The sequence below is a fragment of the Papio anubis genome, chromosome X (genome assembly GCF_008728515.1).
Source record: "Papio anubis isolate 15944 chromosome X, Panubis1.0, whole genome shotgun sequence".
Lineage (NCBI taxonomy): Eukaryota > Metazoa > Chordata > Mammalia > Primates > Cercopithecidae > Papio > Papio anubis.
The window spans coordinates 78049341-78077327 of NC_044996.1; the positions used below are offsets into that span (position 1 = coordinate 78049341).

General features: G+C 38.9%; 1 long non-coding RNA gene across 1 annotated transcript; it reads right to left on the bottom strand.

Annotated features, from left to right (window-relative positions):
* Positions 1-2593: 2593 nt before the first annotated feature.
* On the bottom strand, positions 2594-27748 carry LOC103880775. The gene is made up of 3 exons (XR_001898633.3): positions 24418-27748; positions 17557-17658; positions 2594-3449 (listed from the first exon to the last, which is right to left on the bottom strand). It is a non-coding gene; the product is annotated as an uncharacterized LOC103880775 (long non-coding RNA).
* Positions 27749-27987: the final 239 nt, after the last annotated feature.

Here is a 27987-nt window from a genome sequence, read left to right on the forward strand (position 1 = left end):
GACAGTGGGGTGTTAAAGCCTCCCACTATTATCATGTAGGAGTCTAAGTTTCTTTATGGGTCTCTAAGAACTTGCTGTATGAATCTGGGTGGTCCTGTATTGGATGCATATATATTTAGGATAGTTAGCTTTTCTTGTTGTGTTGATCCGTTTACCATTATGTAAATCTCTCTTTTGTCTCTTTTGATCTTTGTTGGTTTAAAGTCTGTTTTATCAGAGACTAGGATTGCAACCCCTGCTTTTTTGTTGTTGTTGTTGCTTTCCATTTGTTTGGTAAATATTCCTCCATTCCTTTATTTTGAGCCTATGTGTGTCTTCGCACATGAGATGGATTTCCTGAATACAGCACACCAATGGGTCTTGACTCTTTATGCAATTTGCCAGTCTGTGTTTTTAATTCGGGCATTTAGCCCATTTACATTTAAGGTCACTATTGTTATGTGTGAATTTGATCTTGTCATTATGATGTTAGCTAGTTATTTTGCCTGCTAGTTGATGCAGTTTCTTCATAGCGTCAATGGTCTTTACAATTTGGCATGTTTTCACAGTGGCTGGTACCGGTTGTTCCTTTCCATGTTTAATGCGTCTTTCAGGAGCTCTTTTAAGGCAGGCCTGGTGGTGACAAAATCTCTCAGCATTTGCCTGTCTATAAAGGATTTTATTTCTCCTTTGTTTATGAAGCTTAGTTTGGCTGGATATGAAATTCTGGGTTGAAAATTCTTTTCTTTAAGAATGTTGAATTTTGGCCCCACTCTCTTCTGGCTTGTAGGGTTTCTGCCGAGAGAGCTGCTGTTAGTCTGATGGGCTTCGCTTTGTGGGTACCTCGACCTTTCTCTCTGGCTGTACTTAACATTTTTTCCTTCATTTCAACCTTGGTGAATCTGACGATAATGTGTCTTGGGGTTGCTCTTCTCGAGGAATATCTTTGTGCTGTTCTCTGTACTTCCTGAATTTGAATGTTGGCCTGTCTTGCTAGGTTGGGGAAGTTCTCCTGGATGATATCCTGAAGAGTGTTTTCCAACTTGGTTCCATTCTTAGCATCACTTTCAGGTACACCAATCAAACATAGATTTGGTCTTTTCATATAGTCTCATATTTCTTGGAGGTTTTGTTAGTTTCTTTCTCTAATCTTGACTTCTCGCTTTATTTCATTGAGTTGATCTTTAATCTCTGATATCCTTTCTTCTGCTTGATTGATTCAGCTATTGATAGTTGCGTATGCTTCAAGAAGTTCTCATGCTGTGTTTTTCAGTGCCATCAGGTCATTTATGTTCTTCTCTAAACTGGTTATGCTAGTTAAAAATTCATCTAACCTTTTTTTTCAAGGTTCTTAGTTTCCTTGCATTGGCTTAGAACATACTCCCTTAGCTCAGAGGAGTTTGTTATTTCCCACCTTCTGAAGCCTGCTTCTGTCAATTCGTCAAACTCATTCTCTGTCCAGTTTTGTTCCCTTGCTGGTGAGGAATTGTGATCATTTGGAGGAGAAGAGGTGTTCTGGTTTTGGAATTTTCAGCCTTTTTGGACTGGATTCTCCCCATCTTCATGGATTTATCTACCTTTGGTCTTTCACATTGCTGACCTTTGAATGGGGGTCTCTGAGTGGACATTTTGTTTTTCTGGATGTTCATACTATTCCTTTCTATTTGTTAGTTTTCCTTCTAACAGTCAGTCCCCTCTGCTGCAGGTCTGCTGGAGTTTGCTGGAGGTCCACTCCAGAATCTGTTTGCCTGGGTATCACCAGCAGAGGCTGCAGAACAGCAAAGGTTGCTGCCTGTTTCTTTGTCTGGAAGCTTCATCCCAGAGGGGCACCTGCCAGATGCTAGCCAGAGCTCTCCTGTATGAGATGACTGTCGCTTCCTATTGGAATGTATCTCCCAGTCAGGATACTCAGGGGTCAGGGACCCACTTGACGAGATAGTCTGTCCCTTATCAGAGCTTGAACGCTACGCTGGGAGATCCGCTGCTCTCTTCAGAGCCCTCATGCAGGGATGTTTAAGTCTGCTGAAGCTGCACCCACAGCCGCCCCTTCCCCCAGGTGCTCTGTCCCAGGAAGATGGGAATTTCATCTATAAGTCCCTGACTGGGGCTGCTGCCCTTTTTTCAGAGATGCCTGCCCAGAGAGGAGGAATCTAGACAGGCAGTCTGACCGCAGCGGCCTTGCTGAGCTGTGGTGGGCTCCATCCAGTTTGAACATCCTGGTGGCTTTGTTTACACTGTGAGGGGAAAACTGTGCACTCAAGCCTCAGTAATGGCAGACACCTCTCCCTCAACCAAGCTTGAGCGTCCCAGGTCGAACTCAGACTGCTGTGCCAGCAGTCGGATTTTCAAGCCAGTGGATCTTAGCTTGCTGGGCTCCGTTGGGGTGGGACCTGCTGAGCCAGACAACTTGGCTCCCTGGCTTCAGCCCCCTTTCCAGGGAAGGGAACAGTTCTGTCTTGCTGGCCTTGCAGGTGCCACTGGGTATGGAAAACAAAACAAAACAAAACAAAACAAAACTCCTGCAGTTAGCTCAGTGTCTGCCCAAATGGCAACCCAGTTTTGTGCTTGAAACCCAGGGCCCTGTGGTGTACGCACCAGAGGGAATCTCCTGGTCTGTTGGTTGTGAAGACTATGGGAAAAGTGCAGTATCTGGGCTGGAGTGCACCATTCCTCCAGGTACAGTCTCTCATGGCTCCTCTTTGCTAGGGGAGGGAAATCCCCCGACCCCTTGCGCTTCCTGGGTAAGGTGATGCCCCACCCTGCTTCGGCTTGCCCTTTGTGGGCTGCACCCATTGTCCAACCAGTCCCAATGAGATGGACTGGGTATCTCAGTTGGAAATGCAGAAATCACCTGCCTTCTGTGTCAATCTCGCTGGGGGCTGCAGACCGGAGCCATTCCTATTTGACCATCTTGCCAGCAAATTCTGCATTTACATTTTTACCCAGAAACTCTACTTCTAGGGATTGACTTTGAAGATATATCTCCAACAACATGAAAGCACATATGCATGGGTTATTCATTGCAACATTGTTGGCAATTGCAGAATATTGGAAATAACCTAAATGCTTACACATAGAATAGCAGTCAAATAAACTATGGTACATCTGAACAATGAATTGCTGTATTAGTAATATATTGCTGTGTAACAAATGATCACAAACTGAGTGGCTTTAAAAACACATATTTATTATTTCTAAGTTCCTGGGGGTCAGGAATCCTGATACATCTTAACTGGGTAAGACTGCAATCCAGTATTGACCAACACTGGAAGTCATCTGAGGCTCTGCTAAAGAGGGATCATCTTTTAAACTAGTATCATTGTTTGCTGGGTTCAATTCCTTGAGGATTGTTAGACCAAGGGCCTCAGCTACTTGCTGGCTGTCAGCTGGAATCTGTCCTCAGGAACTAGAGGCTTCCCATAGTTCCTGGCCATGTGAAACTCTCCATGTGTTGGCTTCCTTCATCAATGCTAGCAAGGGAGAGATTCAATGTAGAGAGTCTGCTTGCAAGATGGAAGTAACAGTGTTATGCAATATAATCATGGAATTGACATCCCATCACCTTTGTCCTCCTCCTCCCCCTCTCCCCTCCCCCTCTACCCTCCCTCCTCCTCCTCCTCCTCCTCCTCCTCCTTTGATACAGGGTCTTGCCCTGTTGCCAGGCCGGAGTGCAGTGGCATGATCTCAGCTCACTGCAACCTCCACCTCCTGGGCTCCACTGATCCTCTAGACTCAGCCTCCTTAGTAGCTAGGACTACATGCACATGCCACCATGCCCAGCTCACTTTTGTATTTTTTAGTAGAGATGGGGTTTTGCCATATTGCCCAGGATGGTCTTGAATTTCTCAGTTCAAGCAGTCCACCAGCTTTGGCCTCCCAAAGGGCTGGGATTACTGGCATGAGCCACTGTGCTGGCCTCCCTTTGCCATATCCTACTGAATAGAGACAAGTCACAAGCCATGCCCATACTCAAGGGCAGGGAATTACACAAGGACGTGAACATTAAGAGGCACAGATTATGGAACAACCTTGGAGTTTGCCTGTCACAAGTGCTATGTAGGTGTAAAAATGAATGAAGAAACTGTGAAATGATTTGGCATGGTTTTAGGACATACTATTAAGTGAAAAAGGTGATGTATCAAAGAATATCTTTAGTATATTAACCTTTATGACAGAAAAGGAAATATGAGAAAATCAGCCTGTATTTGCTCATTTGTGCAAAATAAATATAGGAAGGATAAACCAGGAACTAAAGAGGCTACTTCCATGGGATTGTTGTGAAATGGGTCAACAGAATATGAAAATGGGAATAAGGTAGTAAAGGATGAGAGAGGAGGGACCCTTGTTTCAATATGTCTTTTTACATAACAGTAACTCTTAGTACCATAGTAATGTTTCACATACTTCCAAAATAAGTAAATAGTTAAAATCAGTCATACTAAGGGTGAGAGTAGGGGGAGGACCCAAAATGGAATACAAATGGTAAATAATATATATGACTGTATTAAGAATGCCCAGTACAACTACAATATAACTGAAGCAGATGGGGAAGAAAAGAACTAATGCAAGTACTATGGGTTGAAGTGCGTCTCCCAAAAAAATATATGTTGAAGCGCCAACACCTAGTATTTCAGAATGTGACTTTATTTGGAATAGGGATAGTCAAGTTGAAATGAGGCCATTAGGATGGGCCCTAATCCAATATGACTTATGCCCATATGAAAAGGAAGAATTTGGACACAGAAACAGACACGCACAGAAGGCAGAAAAAACATACATAATGGAGGAATGTCATGTGAAGATGAAAGCAGAGATTGGAGTGATGCATTTATAAAACAAAGATTGCCAGCAAACCATTAGAAGCTAGGAGAGAGACATAGAAGGGATTCTACTTCATACAGCCCTCAGAAGAAACCAACTTTGCCAGCACCTTAATTTTGGACTTCTAGATTCCCTAACCAAGAGGCCACCCAGTTTTGGGTACTTTGTTACAGCAGTTCTAGGAAACCAGTATAGTAATTTTGGAAAACAGTAGTTTGACTGGACACAGTAGGCTTAAAGACAAAAGCAATTATACACAAATACCATACTCTACTATATAAACTTATTCCTTACAGGCGTTTTATTAATTTTGAAAATATTTTATGTGTATACTAAGAAAAAATATACCTACTGTAGATAATAATAGATTTTTCACAGTCAGAGGAAGAAGTTGCAATATAGGTAGAGGAAAGGTTATAATAAACCAAAAGTGTTGGACTACAATCAGAGGTATCAGTGTGAACTCAGGTTTTTAAAAATAGATTAGATAGAGAGATAGATAAACAAATGTAGAAATAAATATAGGTATGTGTGAGTGTGTATTTGTGTGTATATTTCCTACCTCTATCCACTGAAAGGGCCTAGAGTGATAAAATTCTAGGAGCAACAAACACAACTAGAACCAAAATCTTGGCTTATAAACAACAACAACTAGTACAATGTAAGACCTTGGAAGGGATACTGGAACAGAAAAAGAACATTAAAAGAAAAATTAATAAAACTGGAATGACCTCCAAAAAAAGGAACCAGGTTCCTTGGAGAAGAAGTTGATTCCAGAATTGGGGCAGAAAAAGTATAAGATTATCCTGGCACATTTTGTGGTGCAAGAAAATAAGGACTTGTTTAAAATAAGATGGAGGCATATTGAAAGGACAAGGAGCCAACCTGTAAAAGTTCTTATGGCCAACACTAGAACCATTTGAGCAACAAAATAAATAATGATAGTATTGAATTATAACTCATAAAATAAATATGCATAAATCTGTACTGATGCAAATAGATAATTTAATAACAAATCAATGGGAAGAAAGGAAAGCTCTTATTTAGGAAAGAATTACAATTAATACATGTAGAAGGAATGAGAGAAATAGAAAATCACAATTAGGCAAACAGCACAGTAATAGTTGCTGTAGATAAGACCCATTGATACATGCTAAAATTAGCAGGTGAATATTTGAGAAGGAACAGGACATTTGCATATTCTCAAGATATCTGCTACAATATATTTATTAATTATAAAGAGAAAATTAGGAGACTTTCAATGGAGAAACCTGGTAGACACCACTTTTATCAACCGATCAAGGTTAACATCTCCAATAGTAATTTATGCCAACTTCATGTGGATATGATGTGATATGATGTACAATGTCGCTTCTGTGGTATTATTGCCAAAAATCCATAACCTTGACCTAATCAGTAGAAAATATCAGATGTATTCAAATTGAGAGACATTATACAGAATAATAAAGTAATCATCAAAAATATCATGGTCATTAGAGACCAAAGACTGAGGGATTATTGCTGATGTGGGGCCTTGAATTGGATACTAGATCAGAAAACCACATTCAAAGAAAAAGTGGTGAAATTAGAAAAACTTCTGTAATTTGATTAATAGCATGAAATTACTGTTAATTTTCTGGTTTTGATCATTGTGTTCTGGTTGTGTAAACTATTAACACTAGATGAAACTGGTGAGGGATATATATATGAGCTCACTGTACTGTTTTTGCAACTTTTCTGTAAGTCTAAAATTATTCCAAACAAGAAGTTAAACTATTTTTTTCAGAAGATTTCCCTATTATGTGGGAATCATAGTGAATGGGCATAGTGCCAGCCAGAGAAAGGTTAATATGGAATAATTCTTTCATGTATATTATCTCATAGTACTTTCCCAACACTGCTGTGAAATAGATAGAACAAGAATTATTACTCACATTCTACAATAAGGAAACTAAGTCTAAGAGAGGTTAATTGGCTTAAAAGGTTATTCAAGAATTCCTCATCTAGCATGGCAAGGTAAAACCACTAACAACCTATTTCTATACCTAAATAAAATGAAAAATTTTAGATAAATGCAGAAAGCAACTACCCAAGAACTCTGAAAACGAAACAAGAACAAACAAGTCAAGGAGGTGCATGGCAAACTAGTGGTGTGGACAGCTAAAATCCCAATAAAAGTCCCATATTTCTGGTCAGAGGAAGTGGCAGATAGGACTCTATTGGCCAGAAAGAGTTGGGAAGAATTTTGAGGAGGGGAAAACAAGAAAAGAAGATCCTTTAATTCTATATATGGACTTGCACAATATTGGGCTTACTGCTGAAAAGCATAGACTTGGGACAGACCAAAAGCAGTGTAGCAAAACTTTAAAAATGGAAGAGTTCTAAGCCATGACCCAAGTCTCAGACAAACCCCTGGGTGATTCATGCATGAGGCAGAACCAAAGTAGTATAGAAAAAACTTTGAAAATTGAACTGAGATTAGATGCATGCTTACCAAATGGAAGAAGCAATTGTGTTATGAACATAACTGGATCATCTGCTAAAAGAATGACAACAAGAGGGGGGCACGCCCAAGATGGCCAAATAGGAACAGCTCTAGCCTCCAGTTCCCAGTATGAGCGACACAGAAGATGGGTGATTTCTGCATTTTCAACTGAGGTACCGGGTTCATCTCACAGGGGCGTGTCAGACAGTTGGCGCTGGTCCATGGGTGCAGCCCAACCAGTGAGAGCTGAAGCAGGGCAATGCATCACCTCACCTGGGAAGCACAAGGGGGAAGGGAATTCCTTTTTCTAGCCAAAGGAAATTGAGACACAGAACACCTGGAAAATTGGGTAACTCCCACCCTAATACTGCGCTTTACCAAGGGTCTTAGCAAATGGCACACCAGGATATTATATCCCACACCTGGCCCAGAGGGTCCCATGCCCACAGAGCCTCCCTCATTGCTAGCACAGCAGTCTGAGATATAACTGCAAGGCGGCAGCAAGGATGGGGGAGGGGTGCCCGCCATTGCTGAAGCTTAAGTAGCTAAACAAAGCCACCGGGAAGCTCAAATTGGGTGGAGCCCACCACAGCTCAAGGAGGCCAGCCTGCCTCTGCAGACTCCTCCTCTGGGGACAGGGCATACCTAAACAAAAGGCACCAGAAAACTCGGCAAAGGTAAATGCCCCTGTCTGACAGCTTTGAAGAGAGCAGTGGATCTCCCAGCACAGAGGCTGAGATCTGAGAACAGACAGACTGGCTGCTCAAGTGGGTCCCTGACACCTGAGTAGCCTAACTGGGAGACATCCCCCACTAGAGGCAGACCGACACCTCACACCTCACATGGCGGGGTACACCCCTGAGATGAAGCTTCCAGAGCAAGAATCAGACAGCAACACTCGCTGTTCAGCAATATTCTATCTTCTGCAGCCTCTGCAGCTGATACCCATGCAAACAGGGTCTGGAGTGGACCTCAAGCAAACTCCAACAGACCTACAACTGAGGGTCCTGACTGTTAGAAGGAAAACTAACAAACAGAAAGGACACCCACACCAAAACCCCATCAGTACGTCACCATCATCAAAGACCAAAGGCAGATAAAACCACAATGATGGGGACAAAGCAGTGCAGAAAAGCACAACCTTCAGTAACCGACTGGATCAACTGGAAGAAAGAGTATCAGCGATTGAAGATCAAATGAATGAAATGAAGCAAGAAGAGAAGTGTAGAGAAAAAAGAGTAAAAAGAAATGAACAAAGCCTCCAAGAAATATGGGATTATGTGAAAAGACCAAATCTACGTCTGATTGGTGTGCCTGAAAGTAATGGGGAAAATGGAACCAAGTTGGAAAACACTCTGCATAATATCATCCAAGAGAACTTCCCCAACCTAGTAAGGTAGGCCAACATTCAAATTCAGGAAATACAGAGAATGCCAGAAAGATACTCCTTGAGAAGAGCAACTCAAAAACACATAATTGTCAGATTCACCAAAGTTGAAATGAAGGAAAAAATGTTCAGGGCTGCCAGAGAGAAAGGTTGGGTTACCCACAAAGGGAAACCCATCAGATTAACAGCAGATCTCTCAGCAGAACCTCTCCAAGCCAGAAGAGAGTGGGGGCCAATATTCTACATTTTTAAAGAAAAGAATTTTCAAACCAAAATTTCATATCCAGCCAAACTAAGTTTCATAAGTGAAGGAGAAATAAAATCGCTACAGACAAGTAACTGCTTAGAGATTTTGTCACCACTAAGACCTGCCCTACAAGAGATCCTGAAGGAAGCATAAACATGGAAAAGGAAACAACAGGTACCAATCAATGCAATAACATGTCAAAATGTAAAAAGTCCATCATTGCTAGGAAGAAACTTCCATCAACTAGTGAGCAAAATAACCAGCTAATATCATAATGACAGGAGCAAGTTCACATATAACAATATTAACCTTAAATGTAAAATGAAGTTCATGGTCGATAAAAAAGAAACAGAGTGGCAAATTGGATAAAGAGTTAAGAAGCATCAGTTTGCTGTATTCAACAGACCCATCTCTGTCTGAAGATACACATAGGCTCCAAACAAAGGGATGGAGGAAGACCTACAAGAGCAAATGAGCAAAAAGCCAGGGTTTACGATACAGTCTATGATAAAACAGACTTTTTAAACCATCAAAGATCCAAAAGAGAGACAAGAAGGCCATTACATAATGGAAAAAGGAATGAAATTCCTCAGGAAGAGCTAACCTCTAAATATATATCACGACCAATACAGGAGCACCCAGATTCATAAAGCAAGTCCTTAAAGACTTACAAAGAGACTTAGACTCCCATACAATACTAATGGGAGACTTTAACACTGTCAACATTAGACGCATCAGCGAGACGAAAGTTAACAAGGATATTATCAGGGTGAACTCATCTCTGCACCAAGTGGACCTAATAGACATCTACAGAACTCTCCACCTGAAATCAACCAGAATATGCATTCTTCTCAGCACCACACATCTCACTTATTCCAAAATTGTGCACTTAATTGGAAGTAAAGCACTCCTCAGCAAAATGTAAGAGAACAGAAATTATAACAATGTCTCTCAGACCACAGTGCAATCAGAAACTGAACTCAGGACTAAGAAATTTAATCAAAGCCACTCCAACATGGAAACTGAACAATTTGCTGCTGGCAGATGACTACTGGTGCACATAACAGAAATGAGGCAGAAATAAAGATGTTCTTTGAAACCAATGAGGGCAAGATAAGCATGCAGATCTGGGACACATTTAAAGCAGTGTGTAGAGGAAATTTGCATAGCACGAAATGCCCACAAGAGATGGCTGGAAAAGATTCAAATTGGCCCTAACATCACAATTAAAAATAGAAGCAAGAGCAAGCACATTCAAAGCTATGAGAAGGCGAAAATAACTACAGTCACAGCAGAATTGAAGGGAGATAGAGACACAAAACAACCCTCCAAAAATCAGTGAATCCAGGGTGGTTTTTGCAAAGATCAGCAAATTGATAAGCAGCTAGCCAGACTAATAAAGAAAGAAAAGAGAAAAATCAAATAGACGCAATAAAATGATAAAGGGATATCACCACGATCCTACAGAAATACAAATTACCATCAGAGAATACTGTAAGCACCTCTGCAAATAAACTAGAAAACCTAGAAGAAATGGATAATTTGCTGGACACTTGCCCACTCTCCCAAGACTATTGGGAAAGCTGCAGATTCCCAGAATAGACCAACTAGGCTCTGAAATTTGAGGCAATAATTAATAACCTACCTACAAATAAGAAGTCCAAGGACCGGGTGATTCACAGCTGGTCTAGGAGTACAAGGAGGCAGCATTCCTTCTGAAACTATTCAATCAATAGAAAAAGGGAATCCTCCCTAATTCATTTTATGAGGCTAACATCATCCTGATACTAAAATACAGCAGAGACACAACAAAAAGAGAATTTTAGACCAATATCCCTGATGTTCTTAAAAAATCCTGAATAAAATACTGGCAAACCAACCGGATCAGCAACACATCAAAAAGCTTATCCGCCACTTGATCAAGTGGGCTTCATCCCTGGGATGCAAGGCTGGTTCAACATACTGGAAATCAATAAGCGTAATCAGCATATAAACAGAACAAAAGAAAAAAACCCGTGATTATCTCAATAGATGCAGAAAAGGTCTTTGACCAGCAGCCCTTCATGCTAAGCGCTCAATAAATTACGATTATTGATGGAATGTATCTCAAAATAGCAAGAGCTGTTTATGAGAAACCACAGCCAATATCATACTGAATGGGCAAAACTGGAAGCATTCCCTTTGAAATCTGGCACAAGACAGGGATGGCCTCTCCACCACTCCTATTCAGCAGTGTTGGAAGTTCTGGCTAGGGTAATCAGGCAGAGAAAGAAATCAAGGTATTCAGTTGGAAAGAAAAGTGAAATTGTCCCTGTTTGCAGATGACATGATTGTATATTTAGAAAACACATTCTCGACCCAAAATCTCTAACCAAGCTGATAAGCAACTTCAGCGAAGTCTCAGGATGAAAATTAATGTGCAAAATACAAGCATTCTTATACACCAATAACAGACCAGTGAGAGCCAAATCATGAATGAACTTCCATTCACAATTGCTTCAAAGAGAATAAAATACCTAGGAATCCAACTTACAAAGGGATGGAAGGACCTCTTCAAAGAACTAAACCACTGTAAGTGAAATAAAGGGGACACAAACAAATGGAAGAGAACATACGTGCTCGCGGATAGGAAGATCAATATTGTGAAAATGGCTGTACTGAGGTGATTTATAAATTCAATGCCATCCCCATCCACAAGCTACCAATGGGTTTCTTCATAGAATTGGAAAAAACTGCTTTAAAGTTCGTATGGAACAAAAAAGAGCCCACATTACCGAGACAAATCCTATGTCGGGGCAAGGTTGGAGCGTCCATCTACCTGACTTCAAACTATACTACAGGCTATTGGCAAAAGTAGCATGGTACTGGTACTGAAAACAGAGACTATAGACCAATAATGGAACAGAACAGAGTCTCAGGAAATAATACCACATCTACAGCCATCGTTCTTTGACAAACCTGAGAGAAACAAAGAAATGGAAAAGGATTCCCTATTTAATAAATGGTGCTGGAAAATTGGCTAGCCATAAATTAACTGAAACTGGATCAACCTTACTCATAGCAAAATTAATTCAAGATGGATTAGAGGGCTTAAATTATTTAGACCTAATACCTTAAAACCTAGAAAGAAAACTTAAGGTAAATACCATTCAGGACATAGGCATGGGCAAGGACTTCATGTCCTAAAACACAAAAGCAAGTAGCAACAAAGGCAAAATTGACAAAATGGGATCTCATTAAACTAAAGAGCTTCTACTGGCGAAAACTACCATCAGGTGAACAGAGCAGCCTACAGAATGGAACATTTTGCAATCACTCATCTGACCAGAGAGAGAACAACAATAGAACCTACAAAGAACTCAAACAAATTTACAGGAAAAAACAAAGACAATACAAAAAAAGTAGGCAAGGATATGAATAGACATTTCTCAAAGACATTCATGCAGCCAACAGAACATGAAAAAAATGTAATATCACTGGCCATCAGAGAAATGCAAATCAAAACCACAATGAAGTTTTCATCTCACACCCAGGTTAGAATAAGATCGTAAAAAGTCCGGGGAAGCAACGTTAGGAGGATGTGGAGAAATAGGAACACTTTCCCGCACTGTTGGTGGGATTGTAAACTAGTTCAACCATTATGGAAAACGGTGGTGATTCCTCAGGATCTAGAACTAGAGCACCATATGACCCAACCATCCTTTACTGGTAGGTATATACTTTAAAGGATTATAAATCATGCTGCTATAAAGACACATGTACACCACGTATGTTCATTGCGGCTTTTACTAATTTCACAATAACAAGAACTTGGAATCCAAGCAAATGTCCGACAGACTGGATTGAAAATGTGGCTTTATATACACCAAGATATATGACCATAAAAAGGATGAGTTTGTGTGCTGGCTGGGGACATGGATGCAGCCGGAAATACATCATTCTCAGCAAACATCTGGGGCAGAAAAGCCAAACACCACATGTTCTCTCCTCTTGGGTAGAAATTGAACATGAATCACTTGGACTGGGAAGGGAACATCACACACCAGGGGCCTATGTGGGGGAGGTGGGAGGGATTGCATTGGGAGTTATGCGATGCAAAATGACGAGTTGATGGGTGCGGCAATTTGTAGCACAAAGTATACATATGTAACAAACCATGTTATGCACATGTACCCTACCTAACTTAAGTATGTATAATAAATAAATTAAAAATAAAACAAAAATAAAAAAGATATGAAAAAAAATTTGAAATTAGCAGTTCCGAACTTCTAAGATTCAAAATGACACAAGGACTAGGGCTTGTGTTTTACATCTTCAAAGAAAGTTTTATTAACATGATAAGGTGTTAATAGATTAATGACTTTTCTTAAAATAAAAGGTGATTTGTGTCTTAAAAAAAAAAAAGTAGGTGGAAACTTTCTCCAACCTGATAAGGGGGACATCTAGCGAAAATCTTATAGCTATGTCATAATAATCTGTAAAGACTGAATGCTTTCTTCTAAACTGATGAACAAGTCAAATTATATCTGTTCTTACCACTTCTCATCATTGTACTACAGGTTTTTAGTTCAATAGGCAAAAAGAAAAAATAAAATAAAAGGCATCCAGATCGAAAAAAGTCCAAGAATATGTAGATGCTGGTAGGCTGTGGAGAAATAAAATGCTTTTACTGTCAGTGGGAATGTTAATTACTTCCAGCCATTAGCAGAAGACAGTTTGGTGATTCTCAAGGATCTAGGGGCAGAAATATTATTTGATCCAGGAATCAGCTATAACGTATATACCAAAGAATACCAAATCATTCTATTATAAAAGATACATGCATGTGTGTTCACTGCAGCACTATTCTACAATGGTGAAGACATGGAATCAGCAAATGCTTATCAATGATTGATTGGATAAAGAAAATGTGGTGTACATAGGTCTATATAGCTACATAAAAAGGAATGAATCATGTCCTTTGGGAACATGGATGAAGCTGGAAGCCATTATCAGCAAATAACAGGAACAAGCAAACCTGCATATTCTCATTCATATGTGGGAGGCTGAACAGCCGACACATGGACACAGGAAGGGGAACAACACTCACTGGGGCCTGTTGGGGGTGTGGGGGTAGGGAGAACATCAGGATAAATAGTGAATGTATGCAGGGCTTAATACTTAGGTGATGGCTTGTTAGGTGCAGCAAACCACCATGACACACATTTACCTATGTAACAAACCTGCACGTCCTGCACATGTATCCTTTGACCTTAAAATAAAATAAAATAAAATAAAAAGTAGTTGGCTAGGTTTATATTTGAAATATAGACATTGCAGAATTTAGACATATAGGAAATCAAGATTCTGGGCACATTCATTGTAAAGTGCAGTCTGAAAGTCTCTGGTTATAAAGAGTAAATGGGATTAAGCAGGTGTTTTTATAGGCAGTCTTCTCACACTGAATTGCAGCCGTGTGCTATTTTGAATGCAGTCTGACTTAATAACTCAAACATGCCAGTAACATACATGATAGAGCCAAAGTGCTGTAGTTAAATAATGATTTTATAAGCATTAAATATGCTTTAGCACCCTGAATTTATTGCAAGAGTCAAGTAAGGGGTTATATATGCGTGCATTTTGGTCTGAATCTTGAACTTCTGTTAAACACTGATATAAATGTATCTCTTGAGACTGGTCTATAACAGATTTATAAAAAATGATTACTTTTTCTCTCTCAGGCTTTAAAATTCCTATTTTGGCAACAAAATCTATGAGTTTTAGTAAGCAAAGTAAAGTTTAGACCTTTACAAATAATCACTTTAAATGTCAATGGTCCAAATAACCCAATTAAAAGACAGAAATTGTCAGAGGGAGTCAAGAAGCAATGCCCAGACATATAGTTTCTATAAGGAATCCACTTTAAATATAAACACATATATATATATAAAGGAAAATGGATGGAGAATGATATGCCATGTTGATACTAATAAAATAGTGACTATTATTATTTCGAGGAACAAAGCAGACTTCAGAGCAAAAAAAAAAAAAAAAAAGTATGAGGATAAGGTTTACTACATAATGATGAGGGCCAATTATACAACAGGGCTAACAATCCTTAATGTGTAGGTACCTAACAAAAGGATCAAAATATATGAGGCAAAAAATGATAAAACTGTAAAAGGGGATAGATACATTCACTATTATAATTGGAGACTTTAACATGTCTTTTTCAGTAATGGACAGATTTAACAGGCAGAAAATTAATAAGGACCTAGAGAAAATCAACAGCACCATTAATCAAATAGATTTAATTAACACCAATTAAAAGGTACTTCATCAAACAACAGTAGATTATGCATTGTTCTCAAGCTAACACAAAACATTCGCCAAGACTGATGACATTCTGGGCCACAAAACACCTTAACAAATTTGTATGGCTATGAATCATACAATGTCTGCTCTCAAACCACAATGGAATTAAATGAGAAGTTAATAACAGAAAGATAGCTGGAAAATCCCAAAATACTTGGCAGTCAAACAACAGACTTCTAAATAATGCACAAGCCAAAGAGACTCAATGTAAATGTTTATTGATAGATGAATGGATAAAGAAAATGTAATATACACATATAATGAAATATTATTCAGCCTTTTGAAAGAAGGAAATCCTGACATTTGTGACATATGGATGAGTGTGGAGGATAATAGTCTAAGTGAAATTAGCCAAACACCTTCACAAGGATAAATACTGCATAATACCACCTGTGTGATGAATCTAAAATAGTCAAACTCATAGAAGCAGAGAGAGGAATGGTTGTTGAAGGGAACACGATGAGGCGGAATCAAAGTTATTAGACAAAGAATACAATTTTCAGTTATATAAGTTGAATAAGTCCTAGGGATATATTGTACAGCATAGAGCCTATGGCTAATAATACTGTATTGTATACTTAAAATTTTAGCTAGGTGTGGTGGCTCATGCCTGTAATTTCAACACTTTGAGAGGCTGAGGCAGGAGGATCACTTGAATCCAGCAGTTTGAGACCAGCCTGGGAAACAGCAAGAACTTGGTTCTACAAAAAATAAAAAATAAATTAGCTCAGTGTGGCAGTGTGCACTTATAGTTCCAGCTCCTCAGGAGACTGAGATGGGAGGATTGATTGAGCCCCGGAGTTCAAGGCTGCGTGAGCCATGATTGTGCCACTGCCCTCAAGCCTGGGTGAAAGAGTAAGGCAGTGTCTCAGAAAACTTTTGAAAGTGACAGGTAGTTTTATGGCATCAATTCATCAATTGTGCTGATAGTTTCATGGATATATACTTATCTCCAAATAACATGGTTTTGTTTAGAGAAGATATCTTTTTTTTAGAAGAAGAAATCTTAATAGAAACTTAAAAATATTTTGAGCTAATTGAAAATGAAATGACAGCTTATCCAAATTTGTGGCATGCAGTGAAAGCAGTGCTGAGAGGGAAATTTATAGCACTGAAGGCACATATGAGAAAAGAAAAAACAAACAAAATCAATAATCTAAGCTTACACCTTAAGAAACTAGAAAAAAAAGGAAGCAAATTGAATCCAAAGTTAGCAGAAGAAAAGAAATAATACAGATCAGATCAGAAATCAATGACATTGAAAACAGGAAATTAATAAAGAGAATCAGCAAAACCAAATGCTGGTTCTTTGAAAAGATCAATAAAATTGATAAGCCTGTAGCCAGGCTAAGAAAGAAAGTGAGAAGACACAAATTAATAATATCAGAAATGAAAGAGGGGACATCACTAAAGATCCCATGGACATTAAAAGGGTAAGAAAGAAATATTATGAACAACTCTATATTCATTATTTGATAACCTGGATGACCCATTTCTTAAAAGGCACAATCTAACAAAAGTCATGCAAAATAAATATATAATTTGACTAGCCCTATATCCATTACAGACATTAAAATTACCTATTGGCTACTATGCTCACTACCTGGGTGACAGGATCCATACCATAAACCTCAGCATCATGCAATATAACCATGTGACAAACCTGCACATGTACTCCCTGTATCTAAAATAAAAGTTGAAATTTAAAGAAATAATAAAAATAATTTTAAAATATATTAAATAAATATCAATAACCTCCCCAAACCAAAAGTACCAGGTCCAGTTATGTTCACTGGGGAATTCTACAAACATTTAAGGAAGAAATAATACCAATTATTTGTAATATTTTTCAGAAGATAAAAGCAAAGATAATTTCTAATTCATATTATAAAGCCAGCATTACCGTAATAACAAAATCAAAGACATTACAAGAAAATAAAACTATAGACCAATATTTCTGATGAGCATAAATGCAAAAATTCTCAATAGAACATTAACATATCAAATCTAACAATACAGAAAAATAACTATATACCACAATCAAGTGGTAATTTTCCCAGGCATGCAAAGTTAGTCCAACATTTGAAAATCAATTAATGTAATAAATCACATTAATAAGCTAAAGAAGAAAAATTACATAATCATATTCAATAAGCACAGAAAAAAATATTTGACAAAATTCAACTCCCATGAAAACAAATCTCAGCAAATTCAGAATAGAAGGGAACTTCTTCAACTTCATAAGAATATATACACAAAATGCACAGCTAACATCATACTTACTGGTGAGAAATAAGAACTTTTCCCTCTAAGATCAGGAACAAAGCAAGAATGGCTGGATAATTTCCTGAGTCTACTTGTAGGTTGTGGTGCTGGTGGTAGCAGCTAGAAAACATAGAAGATAAAAGCATTAATTACATGAAATAGTATATTCTGTACCGCACAGGAGTATTTTTGGTTTTGAATGAAAGCTGTGCCCTCGAAAGGATAGCATTCATTTTTTAAGGTTTTGAGAAACACTGGACGACTAGTTTGGATATACATGTTGGCACATTCTGTTTGACCATCTAGCTGGAAAATAATATACTGTTAAGCAAACTTTAAGCTAGAGGAGAAGAAATAAGTATTTTCAAAAAAAGAATTAGGAGATGGTAGCCTTGGTCTGAGGAGACCTGGTTCACGAGTCAGTGGAGCATTTTAGGGACACTGTTGTAGTCATGAGTGGTGTCGACAGGGAGGAAAAGTTAATTTTGGTTAAGGTATTGAGCAGCACAAAAAGAGTGTTTTACAAAAATGGAAGGAGTTTATGATAAAACACTTGGATATTGTGGCACAAGGTGTTAAGGCCTTCAAGTTTTCGACAGGTCTTCTGCCTTCTAATTGAATTCTCTGCCTAACAGCCCATTTCATTTGCCTCTGAATGGAGTTCAATTTAATTCATGATCAATAAGTAGCCCATACAGATCTCGGAAAGACAAAGTAATTGAAAGGCAAGGCTTCATGCCACGGACACAGCATGTGGATTTAAATTTCCCCAGTATGAAATATAAGAAGGTAAAGAGGTGTTAATTCAATACTGTATTAGGCTAAATGCAAAAACAGAAGGTAGTTCCACATATGCAAGGATCTTGATGCTATCATTCTCAGATGCAGACAACAAAACTCTTTTGTGTGGTTTCAGTAACAGAGAGATAATAGGTGGGTTTCATCAAGAGTTTTTGTTGTAATCCTAAACTATGGAATGCTTTACTCCAAACTATAATAAATATAATAAATAAATAAATATAAGACTAAACAATGATACCACTGGAATTCAATACATTCTTCCTCTTTCCAATGACACAATATTTTAATGAGCAAAAAAGCAAAAAACAGATGGGGGCCAATTCAGCGAGAGGATATAAGAATTGTAAATATATGCACCCAACACTGGAGCACCCAGATATATAAAGCCATTATTATTAGAGTTAAAGAGAAATACAGACCCCAATACAATAATAGCTGGAGAATTCAACACCCCACTTTCAGCATTGGACAGATCTTCCAGATAAAAAATCAACAAAAAACACCAGACTTAATCTACACTATAATATAACATAAATAATGTGTATTCTGCAGTCATTGGATGAAATGTTCCATAAATATCAATTAGATCCATTTGTTCTATAGTGACTATCAAGTCTGATATTTCTTTGTTGATTTTCAGCCTGGATGATCTTTCTAATGCTGAAAGTAGAGTGCTGAAGTCTCCAACGATCATTGTTTTGGGGTCTCTCTCTTTAGCTCTAACAATATGTGCTTTATATATGTGGTGCACCAGTATTGAGTGCATATATATTTACCATGTTATATATTCTTGCTGAAATGATCTCTTTATCATTATACAGTGACCTTCTTTGTCTCTTCTTATACCTTTTGTTTGAAATCTATTTTTTCTGATATAACTACACTTGTTCTTTTTTGGTTTCTACTAGTATAAAATATCATTTTCCATCCTTTTATTTTCAGTCTATGTGTGTCATTATAGGTGAAATGTGTCTCTTGTAGGCAACAGATCAATGCATCTTGATTTTTAATCCATCAGCCACTCTTTCTCATTTGATTTAGTCCATTTACATTCAATGTTATTATTGATAAATAAGGACTTACTATTGCCATTTATTTATTGTTTTCTGGTTGTTTTGTGACCTTCTCTTCCTTCTTTCCTTCCTTCCTGTAATCCTTTTAGTGGAGGTGATTTTCTTTGGTGGTGTGTTTTAATTTCTTGCTTTTTACGTTTTTCGATCAATTGTACATTTTTTGATATGAGGGTGCCATGATGCTTGCAAATACTATTGTATAACCCATTATTTTAAACGGATTACAACTTAATACTGATTGCATAAAAAATTAACTAAGAAGCAATGAAAAAAGTAATATAAACTCTACATGTTAACTTCATCTCCCTGCTTTTTAACTTTTTGTTTTTTCTATTTATATCTTATTTTACTGTCTATGTCTTAAAAAGTTTTTTGTAGTTATTTTTGATCTGTTCATCTTTTAGTCCTTCTACTTAAGATATAAATAGTTTGCACAACACAAATACAATGTTATATTATATGTTTTTCTCCATACTCACTATTATCAGTGAGTTTCATACTTTCAGATGATTTCTTGTTGCTCATTAACATCATTTTATTTATGATTAAGTAACTCCCTTTAACATTTCTTATAGGACAGGTCTGGTGTTGATGAAATGCCTCAGTTTTCATTTGTCTGGGAAAGCATTTTTCTTTTACGTTTAAAAGATATTTTTATGGGATATACTATTCTAGTATAAGCATGTTTCTTCTTTTAGCACTTTAAATATGTTATGCCACTCTCTCCCCACCTGTAAGGTTTCCATTGGAAAACCTGCTGCCAGATGCTGCATTGTCTATTTTTTGTTTGTTTTTTTTTTTCTTTTTTCTTGCAGCTTCTAGCATTCTTTGTTTATTGTTGACCTTTGGGAGTGACTATTAAATGCCTCAAGGTAGTATTCTTTGGGTTAAATCTGCTTGGTGTTCTATAACCTTCTTGTACATAAATATTGATATCTTTCTGTGGGTTTGGGACATTCTCTGTTATCCCTTTGAATAAACTTTCTACCCATATCTGTTTCTCTACCTCCTGTTTAAGGCCAATAACTATTATATTTGCCCCTTTGAGGCTATTTTCTAGATCTCATAGGGATGCTTCATTGTTTTATATTCTTTTTTCTTTTGTCTCCTCTGACTGTGTATTTTCCTATAGCCTGTCTTCAAGCTCACTAATTCTTCCTTCTGGTTAATCAATTCTGATGCATTCTTCAGTATATGTCAACTGCTTTTTGCAACACCACAATTTCTGCTTGCTTCTTTTAAATTATTTCAATCTCTTTGTTAAATGTATCAGATAGGGATTCTGATTCGCTTCTCTGTGTTATCTTGAATTTATTTGAGCTTCCTCAAAACAGCTATTTTGAACTCTCTTTCTGAAAGGCCACGTTTATTTGTCTCTCTGGGATTGATGCCTTGTACCTTATTTAATTCATTTGGTGAGGTCATGTTTTCCTGAATAGTCTTGATGCTTGTGGATGTTTGATGAACAGTTTCTGGGCACTAAGTGGTTAGGTATTTATTGTAGTTTTGCAGTCTGGGCTTCTTTGTACCTGTCCTTCTTGAGAAGGCTTTTCAGGTATTTGTAAGTACTTAGTTGTTGTGATCAAAGTTTTTGGTCACTGCTTCCATATCTGTATTAGAGGGCATTCCAAGTCTAGCAGTGCTGTGGTTCTTGCAGACTCATAGAAGTACTGCCTTTGTTGTCTTGGATAAAATCTGCAACAATTTTCTGGTTTACCAGGCAGAGACTCTTATTCTTTCCTTTATTTTCTCCCAAACAAATGAAGTCTCTCCCCCTGTGCTAAGCTGCCTGGAGCTAGGGGAGGAGCAGGAGTGACACAAGTACTGCTGTGGCCATCACACTAGGACTGTACTGGATGAGAACTGAAGCCAGCACACCATTGAGTCTCATCAAGGACCCGCTGTAACCACTACCTGGCCACTGCCTATGTATGCTCAAGGCTCTAGGGCTCTCCAATCAGCAGGTGACAAAGCCAGCCAGGCTTCTGTTCTTCCCTTCTGGTGGCAAGTTCTCCTGGGTCCTGGGTATGTCCAGAGATGCCATCCAGGAGCTAGGACCTAGAGTCAGAAACCTTACAAATCTGCCATGTGCTCTACTCTACTGTACCTGAGCTGATACCCTAACCACAAGACAAAGTCCTTCCTTCTTTTTCCTCCCATTTTCATAGGCAGAGGATTCTCTTCCCATGGCCACCACCCCACAGGTCCATGGGGAACACTGCCAGGCTACCACTGGTATTCACTTAAGGCCCAAGGGCTCTTTAATCAGCTTGTGGCAAATTCTGCCACCCTTTGGGGCAATGGGCTTACCTCTGGCCCAATGCAGGTCCAGAAATGCCATCTAAGAGCCAAGGTCTGGAATCAGTGACTGCAAGAGCCCACTTGGTATTCTTTCCCACTGTGGCTGAGCTGGTACCTAACCTACAAGACAAAATCCCCTTTACTCTTTCCTCTGCTATTCTCAAGCAGAAGTCTCTCCCATAGCCACCATATGTAGGAATGTTCTGGGTCACATCTGAAACCAGCACATTTTTGGAGTCTTGCCAGAGGTCCACGGCAAATAGTACCTGGCTATTGCTGGTGATTATTTAGGGTTCAAGGGCTCCTTAGTCAACAGTTGATGAATCTTTTCAGGACTGGGTCCTTCCCTTCAAGGCACTGGGTTTCCTTTTGGCCCAAGGTGTGTCTCAAAATGTTATGCAGGAGCTAGCGCTTGGAATGGGGTCCTCATGACTCTGTCAGCTGCCCTATCCTGCTGTGGCTGAGCTAGTGGCCAAGTTACAAGGCAAAATTCACTTTGCTCTTCCCTCTTCTTTCCTCAAGCAGAAGGAGTCTTTTTGGAGCTTCACATTAGGCTGGCTGTCTGGTGTTGGGGGAGGGGTGGCACAGGCACTTTTTAAGCGTCCCTCCTTGGTGTCACACTAGGTCATGTGCTCCCCAAGTTTACTGGCTTCAAGCTCAGCATCGCACTAGAACTTTCCTAGACTAGCAGTCCTTGTGGCCTTAACTACTTTTTATGTTTATTCAGGACCCCAGAGCACTTTAGCCCACTGTGGTGAAGCTTGCTGAAACTCAAGTTCTTACTGGAGAGATGGGTGATTCCACTCTGGCTAGAATGTCTGTAAATGCTCCCTCTGTGGGCGTCACCTGAGTTCTGCCCCATGTTGCTTTCCACTGACAGGGCAGCAGTAAGTTTTAATGCAAAGTCCCACAATCACTGCAGTTTCCCTCTCCCAAATGCACAGATTATCTCTCTGTACCACGTGGTCACTGCTTGGGGATGGAGGAGGGGTGGTGTCAGCAATTCAAGACTGTATTTCCTACCCTCTTCAGTACCACTTTCAGTGATATGAAGTTAAAACCAGGTACTGTGATCACTCATTTGATTTTTGGTTCTCAGGAAGGTTTTTTTGTGTGTGAATCACTGTTAAATTTGGTGTTCCTATGGAGTGGAAGATCAGTGGAGGCTTCTATTCAGTCATCTTGCTTTCCCTCCTATTTTTCTTCATTTTTTTTAAATCTCTGCATGCATAACCTCTATCAATAGTTCTCCAAGTTCATTATTTCTTTTTTCTGCAAATCCAAACCTACTGTTGAGGTCCTACAGTGATTTTTTTATATATCAGTTATTGTACTTTTCAATTCCAGAATTCTCATTTGGTTGTTTAAAAAAATTCTCTTTATTGACATTCTCTATTTGATGTGACACTGTCATTATATCTCCTTTATGCCTCTAATCAAGCTTTACTTTAGTTCTTTGAATATATTATAATGGCTAATTTGCAAAATTTTCCTGTTAAATCCAGTTTCTAGTCACTCTCACAGGCAACTTCTGTTGCCTGTTTCCCCCCACCCCCAGTGTATGTGTCATACTCTGCTGTTTCTCTGCATGCCTCAAAATTTTTTGTTGGAAACTGGACATTTGAGAACATATTGTAGCAAATTTTAGTACTGCTCCCACAACTTGTTATTATTTCCTTCTTTATTTTTTTAGAATAAATTATTTCAGTGACCTCTATCTCCCTTCCCTCCTCCTTACCACTCACACTGTTAGGTCTCTGATGTTGCTCCTCAGGAGGGCAAAGTTTTGAGTATTCCACGATTACCTTGGAATCATAGTGGTATTGGTATAGTTATCTTCCATGTTTTCCCTGATCACATCCAGCCATTTAGCTCCTATTTTACAGTGTCTTGGAGCAGAAATTCAACTATGAACTAATCTAATCAATTTGTATCTCCTTCTAAAGAATAGTTCCTGAGGTAGTACTTATTCTGAACCCAGGCAGGCCCCTCCTATGTGTTTTATTCCCTGGTTTTCTCCTGCATACTTACTGGCCTATATTCCAGGCTATATTTTCATTAGAGGAATGAATATCCTCTTGATTCCCTTTCACCACAACTTTCACTGTTTTTGAGAGGGCTCTTAGGTTTAAACGCCTCTACACTCGTTGCAAATGAATTAAGCTTCTTGGGGAAGAGACTGGGAACTACCTGTTTGATAGCCTGCTTCTTTCCCTCACTCTCCCCACACTCAGGCAAAATCTCTAAGCAAGGTTCTGTAGCTGGAGGTGAGAACAATGGCAAGCTTCTGAATAACACTTTCACTCTAGGAGCAGAACACTCAGTGGAGGGGTTTCAGTAGTTTGAGATCTTCTCAGCTTACCTCTCCTGATGTGGAATGACTGCCTCAAAAATCAAGGAAAGGGCTATTGGGTCCCCAATATTCTTAGCATGTTATACTCAAGTTAGAGCCTTCATTTCACAAGTGGGGGTTGAGGCCACGTGTAGAGAGACTCATGCCCATAATCCCAGCAATTTGGAAGGCTGATGTAGAAGGATTGCTCAAGGCCAGGAGTTTGAGAGCAGCTTGGTCAACATAATGAGACTCTGTCTCTACAAAACCAAAACCAAAAACCACACACGCACACACACACCACCACAACACACACATCCTATGTGGGGAATGGGCATAAGAAAGGAGCTCCTACCTCTTGACCACAGTTACCTGGAAAATAGCCTCAGCAACCAGCAGCTGGGTGCAGAATGAGAAATGTGGTTTTACTCCTCCCAAGAAGAATGCTTCCAGATGGGGGAGAGGGACTCCTATATTCTTGGCTGCTGTAGCCTGGAGTGAAGTTTCTACCTTGCTGATCTGGGAGGAGGAAAGAGAGAGCAGGCTTGATTCATATGCAACAGACTTGAGCAGATATTTCTTCACTTACCGTTTGACCTTAGGACCATTTCCGGAGGCTTTAAGTGTTTTGTTTTCTAAATAATTTTCACCAGTTTTTCTGGAAAGTGGGTTAGCAGAGCTAACCACTTGAGGGATTCCAGAAGTCAATCCCTCAGAGGTCTTTGAACCTCTTCTATTTTTCTGTATATCCACTCTTTTTATTCCATCCAGTCCCAAGGCTTTAAATATAAACTATACACTGATTGCTCTCAAATTTACATCTTCTCCAAGGACCCATCCCCCTAAACTTGAGTCAAATACTGTATGCGGCTTCCTAGTTAACATCTCCACTCAGATATCTAATAGGCATCTCAAATTTAATATGTCTAAAATTGAACTCTTGTTCTATACCTCACCCTAAAACCTGCTTTATCCATAGTCTTCTCTATCTCAGTAAATAGAATGTTTTTCCTTTTTATAGTATATACAAATTTTTATCTTCCTGTTGCTTTGGACAGAAACCTTGGTATTATTCTTAACTCTTTTCCCCTCCTTATCCCACATGCAATCTGCCAGCAAAATTTAAAAGATCTATCTTTAAAATATATCAAGATTTGACCACTTCTCACCCCCTGCAGCCAGCTCAAGCCACTATTATCTCTCCTGTGGATTACTGCAATAGCTTATTAACTATTGTAAACTTGTGCCTACCCTCAAGATGTGTCTCCCCTTCTGTCTCCTAACATGCCAGAGTGATTCTGTTAAAACCTAAACCATATCATGTTACTCCTCTCATTAAAACTATTTGATGTCTTCTCATCACACAGAAAGTTATGTTCTCACAATGTCCTAAAAGACTCCACAATATCTTTCCACTCCATACCCAGTTTACTATATGATCTTATCTGCTATTACTGTTTTCCTTCAACCACTCAGCTCCATCCTAGTCACTCTGCTAATTAACACACAAACCTCACATTTATCTCAGAACCTTTGCACGTGTTATTCCCTCTGCCAAGAATACTTTCCTGAGATTGCATTCATATCTCCTTCAGGTCTTTGTTCTTATGACATCTTTTCAGTGGGGCTTATTCTGACCTCCACATTTAAAATTAATGTACTCTCTCTGCCATCACTCTCTATTCCCTTTCCCTGCTTGCCATAATTTAATGTAATGCATATTTCACTTATTTATTTTGTATATTGTCTGTTTCGCTGCCAATTGACTGTAACCTCCATGAGGGCTGGGATAATTTTCTCTTTTGTTCACCACTCAACATCTGAGAACAGTGTCTGGCACAAAATTGGTTCTCAATAAATACTTGCTGAATGAATGAACGAGCCGGTTTCAACAGAGGGAAGAAGCCTAAGGGCACTTCTGGTATGGGAGAATAGGGAATAGAAACAGAAGGCTTAAGACCTCTTTATTCTCATGGCAAATTGGGCACAAACAAGCTTTGGGCATGTATATGAGCTCAGGTGTACCTCAGTGCCCAACACTGCCTTTTCCACTCTATCATCCAGTCAAGTCTTTAGGTATTTGATATGTAAATCACTTGACTTGGGCCATGGCAATGCTTCCCAATGGCCATGGGCATAGACTCCCACTAAACAGATATAAACAAACTGGTGGTTTTCTAATCTCCTCCACATTTTACCAACTGTTTAGTTACATGACTTTGTATGCCAATATACATGAGATTAAAGGGAAGCGGATGAGGGTGGCAGGGGTAGTGTTTGGAATATATGTGTTGTGGGTCTGGAGTCAAAGTCAAAGTTCAGCCTCAGTTATTACTTTGCTCAGAACTTCAGTATCTCACTCAGGAATCTTCCACAGACATGCCATTGTACAAATATCATAATAAGATAATAAAGAGATCTACATGGAACCCTGAAACCCTATTTCCACATTCGATGAATGAAGAATCTGAGGCCCAGAGAGGGGAAGAAACTTGCCAAAGTTCCTAAATATAGCGAATGGAAGAAATCGAAATCCTTGCTTCTTGCCACATAGTCTGATGCTGTTTCAAATAGGAGACATTGAATTCTTTTTCATGGGGTACCCCAACTGAAGAGAACCCCTAAAATCAGCAGGAATACTTAACAGAAGCCAAATGCAATATAATACATAGTGCGTATACTTACAAAGAGAATTTCATCTCAGCAATAATTAAGGGATATGTGTTTAGACTTTCGCAGGCAGGTACATGTTAGTTCAGGCTTCTAACTTCATTTTAACAAAGCAAAGCCAGGACTCATTTAATTAATCTTGTCAATGAAATTCCCTGATAAGTAGGTCTGATACTGCAATTTGCAAAGTAGGAGTTTAGTCAACTTCAGCACTGCCTCTTTTCTTTTGATTTTTTAAAAAAATAGTTTAAAGCATCAAATTCACAAGGCACATTGATAGTAGGGTTATTTGGAATTAAGTTTTTTATCTGTTATAAGCTGGGTACCTCTGGAAACAGACTCTGTGGTAGAGATGTTTGTGCAGGAAGTTTATTGGGGAGTGCTCTTGAGAACAGTATCTGAGAGGGACTAAAAGAAGCAGGACTAAGAAGAGAGAGAAATTGCAACAGAGGACCCGTCCAACTTCATGAGGAGTCCTGAGATTGAGACAGCACTTCAGAGATGTTTCAAATTGAGGCAAGTGCTCTAGGTCTTTGTATTTTCACATGGGCCTGTCAATGGATGTAGTCTGCACCTGAAGAAGAGGATGCATAATGTTGAATAGGGCAGATCCCTCAGCCTAGGACAATTCCTGGGAAGGAATTGTCTAGTTACACCTTGGCAGATAACATTCCAGGCAGCTAGACATGAGTGCCTGAGTTCTTCATGGAGGATGAGGGTTATACAGTACCCATCACACTTCCCTTCCTTTAGATTTGGCCCTCCCCCACTTCCACACACCAGCATCATCAAATGGTTTATTTCACTCCTTCCTTGCCTTACTCTTTGCATTATTATGCCTATAGCAGTGTTCAGCAGAATTGCATTCTCTTTCTCTTTGGTTTTGAAATATTGCTTTTTCTTCTTTTTTATATATCCTCCAGAAGACTAACTTGGAGGGTGAAATATAGCTTTTGTTGATAATTGAGGTCTATAGGCAGGAAGAAGTAGCCATAAGCTGGGAACAACAACAGCTTAGTTTTTAATATATTAATTTAACGGGTTCTGTTTTTTATATACCTTTTATACAAGGTATACTCTTTTATTTTTATTTATTTATTTATTTATTTTTACTTTACGTTCCAGGGTACATGTGCACAACGTGCAGGTTTGTTACATATGTATACATGTGCCATGTTGGTGTGCTGCACCCATTAACTCGTCATTTACATTAGGTATATCTCCTAATGCTATCCCTCCCCTCTAAGGTATACTCTTTTATACAAGAGCTGC